Source organism: Pinus tabuliformis, chromosome Q (assembly GCF_031772625.1).
Source record: "Pinus tabuliformis cultivar Carrire ecotype Pingquan chromosome Q, CPIR1, whole genome shotgun sequence".
Classification (NCBI taxonomy): domain Eukaryota; kingdom Viridiplantae; phylum Streptophyta; class Pinopsida; order Pinales; family Pinaceae; genus Pinus; species Pinus tabuliformis.
The window spans coordinates 519,065,111-519,069,118 of NC_142296.1; the positions used below are offsets into that span (position 1 = coordinate 519,065,111).

At 34.8% G+C, this 4,008-nt stretch overlaps 1 pseudogene; it reads right to left on the minus strand.

Annotated features, from left to right (window-relative positions):
- Positions 1-1,095: 1,095 nt before the first annotated feature.
- Positions 1,096-3,354, minus strand: LOC149220457 (cullin-1 pseudogene; annotated as a pseudogene).
- Between the last annotated feature and the right edge of the window lie 654 nt (positions 3,355-4,008).

Below are 4,008 nucleotides of genomic sequence, written 5' to 3' on the forward strand. Positions count from 1 at the left end.
CGGCTTAAAGAATCTACAACCCTATTTAACATTTAGAAGGAGATTTCTCTAAATTGGCCACACTATGTAATTATTGTTAATGGAATCCTTCTCAAATTTATCTGTCTATTTTCATAAATTTGTGATGTAGTCTATTTTTCTTATCAATGTTCTCGTGATTAGTTTCATGGTGTATTGTATGTTCTCTCTCCCTTTTTTAACATTCCTTAAGGTGCTTCATGTATTCTTATTCTTGACTATCTAAAAGTAGTACTTTTGTCTAGACTACTTCAACAATTGAATCACATTAATGAGCATTAGAATTCCTTGAACTTGAAGTAACAATCTCTTGCGATTTTCTTCATACTTAAAATCTTATAGGGTAGGATTCTTCCACATAAGTTGAATATAAACCTATGTACACTTCAATGAACTAAGATAATATATCCATGTTGAATGTTATCTCCCACTATAAGTAGGAAATCTAGGATTTCAAAATAGAAACTTGAGAATATTATGTTTAATAGAAGTCCCTTGCTTAACTATAGTTTTGAGGTTGTGACATTAAAATGACATAAATTTATCAATATTAGTCATATACAATGCTACAACCCTAATTTGGAAATAATATACACAGAGAAAAATGTCCACAAAAAACATAATAATGATTGTGGGCTGAAATTGAAGTGTATATAACTTCTACAATAGTTCTAGAAATAGCTATTATAACAAAACATATAAAATACCACAATATCTCTAATGACACTATTCTTAGTACAATACACTACATAGAATAATAAATATGATACCAAAAAATGTTCCACAAAATTTATATTCTCAAAATTATTATAACTTCCATGAAACTTCCCAAATACCTATTTACAACAATTTTGAATTTCCTTGTACAGATCCTCCAAAATAAAATATGATAAATAAAATGGAACAAAAAACTTTCTCTCAACCCAAGAATGGACATTGATACCACTTCTTTTCTTCCTGAAAGATATCCAATCTAGTTTAAATGATACATTAAATGATACGAAAATAAAGAACAACAGAGTGAAAACGCAAAACCAACGCATTCAACACCTTTCCGTGCTATCTTCATAGGCTTCTTCAAGGTATATATCTTAACAAATCCACCTCTTTTTTGTCTCGTTCTAAGAACTCCCTTTTAACCAAATCTTCAATCCGCCTTTTAATTTGCATGAAATCTACCTTGAATAGCCCTTCAAGTTCCTGAGCACATTCACTCACAAGTATTTTGTATTGTAAAGCCTTTTTTGCCTTCATAATGCGTACTATCGATGCATCAATAACAAAACGTCTGTCCTTATGAATATCCTCCTCCGATGATGATTTTTTCTTGTCGCTCAGCAGTGGCATTGGAAGTTTTATCTTCCCTTTTTTATCTGTAAAATTAAAATTGATTTTGAAGTCATCTGATGCAGTTACCGTGGTTGTATCTGGAACCTTGAGAAGAATTTTGTACTTGTCACAGGCCAGTGAATATAGAAGTCCATCAATTTCTTCCTCTGCCAAATTCAAGTGCTTTTTGATGTTGGAATAACTCAACTTTTCAGAGGCATTGAACAACAATAATATTGCTGTTTGGCAAGTTGTTGCTATCAGTTTTATTGATGTTCTATCAAACTTACCAATTATAGTACAGGATCCCAAGGAATATATCCATTTAAGTTTTTGATGTTGGGCTTCTGCGGAATAATAGTCTGTAAATGCTTCAACACATCCAACCATCTCTGGAGGTAAATTAATGTGAGGGCACTTGTATGTTGGCCAAAATCTAGTTGTCAGCACTGTAGCTGTAAACTCCATTCCCAGATGTATATTTCCATTATTTTTAAGATATGTATCGAATTTACTTTGTCTCTCCTGGGATCCTGTCCAATCCGTTAACATACCAGCAATCTCTGACGTTAATTGATCACCAAATTTCTGCTTCAGCTTTGACAATATGATCTGCACATAACCAATATTTGCACGTTTGCCGAGCAGAATTCTACGAGTTAGTTTTTCTCCGTAGGATTCAACAAACCGATCTTTATCCCAGATATACTCTACAAATTCCACCACATTTTCAATTACATCGTCTCTGCTCAACGTTTCATTGCTGCTATCCTCTTCAAGTACAGTATCACAAAGTGTAGCCAGCCACTCAGCACTGCTACTTCCTGCAATTCCTTTATTACAGAACACCTCAAATACTTGTTTCAAAACGCTGGAAAAAATATTATTCTCCTGAAAGACATCAACATCATATTTCGTATACTGGTCCCGTAATTCTATAACCTTCCTCACAAACGCAAACACTTCCCGCAACAATAAACTTTTATCCCTTCTGCCTGCATTCTGCTTTAGCACAGCATCTTCAGCTTGTTTAACAGGTGATGTTACTTCACTAATAACATGCTGCTTAAAAATATTTTCAATTGATTCCCATCCATTAGGTACACTATCAAATAGCCTCCCCATCCTCAAAATATCTTTATATCTATGTTCCCTTAGCAAGGAAGCGCATCTTGAATGTTCATCCTCAAGAAGATATGTCATCAAATGGGAAAACAATACATTCTTTACATTCTCTAATACCTTTTGCTCGCTGCTCTTATGCAAATATCTTGCAACTCTGTCCTTCTCGAGTATGAAAGCTTCATCCACCCTTGACATATAGTCCGTATAGGAATCTTCTAAAATCCATGAAGAAGCCTTCCGAGAGTAGAAATCTGCAGTATGTTCCAACATGGCCACTTCAAAATCATTTGTATAGAAATCCATGTCAACCTCCAGAAAAATGGCGACAATATCTTTCAAAAGGGTCTCATCTCTTGGCTCTCCTTCGCGCTCTTCATCAATAAGAACAATCGCCGCATTCTTCACATTAATTCGGATTTCCCGAAAAACAAGGTCTCGGAAGTACTCGATTCCAACTTCTCTGACTGAAAGAACGGAGGGATACCGGACATCCAAATGTTGGAAGAAAGCGAACATGGAACGGAGCATGGCCTTGAAAATTTTCCAGCGTTTGATAAGTTCTCTCGGCAACAATTGGTCATCAGTCTGTTCCCTCAAAGCCGGTGAAACCGTTAAGGTTATGTACTCTTTAATGGAATCCCTGTATCTATTATAGAGTTCCGGTTTCTCGCGAATATAGTAGACGACAGTGTAAATAGCCATTTTGTCGTCCACACGCACCTCAAAGTTGACATCTTCTTCCAACAGGCTACTCAGCTGTACGATAGCTTTGTAAATAAAAGCCCAACCTTCTTCCAGATCAAACCTCTTGTCTTTCACGGCCCTGTTGACAATAGCCCATCCTTCCTGCACGTTTAGGATACTTCCACTGCTCCTCGTCATTTCGAAACCAAAGCTAACTGTTTTCTTAGGGAGAGAATACTTGGTTATCAGAAGGTATGATAGCAGAGTACGCGCTCCACTCTAGAGAAGGTTGAGAATCTGTTTGTGGTAAACGAGTGATTGCAACTTTGTATTTATAATATCGTTAAGGCTGGGTTATGTGGGCCCGGCATGTGAATGTCCCGTCGGCAGGTTACGTCGCGTGTTCATGATATTTATTTTAATTTCATTTCATTATGCCCATAATTAGAATAATAATAATAGAGAAGTAAACTATATGGTGCTATTTTTAAACTATATATATTTATATTTTATTTTTTTTAAGATTATTTTAAGTAATTTTTCATATTATCTTATATTATGATGAGAATATGCGTTTGTTCTATTTTTAATATATTATATTTTTGTGTAAATTAGAGTCTCCACAAATTAGTAAGGCCTTTTTCTCCCATATACCATGATTTTTATGTTTATATAAATGGGACTATATATGATTTTTATGTTTATATAAATGGGAGTATATATAAGAGAAAGTCACACTTTATTAAAGGGAATCTACAATGGTGCTCATAAATAGTGGGGATTGACAAGGAATTATGTGTTTGTTCTAGCTATACTATGGCATGATGTTTATGGTCAATAAAATGGGTGAAT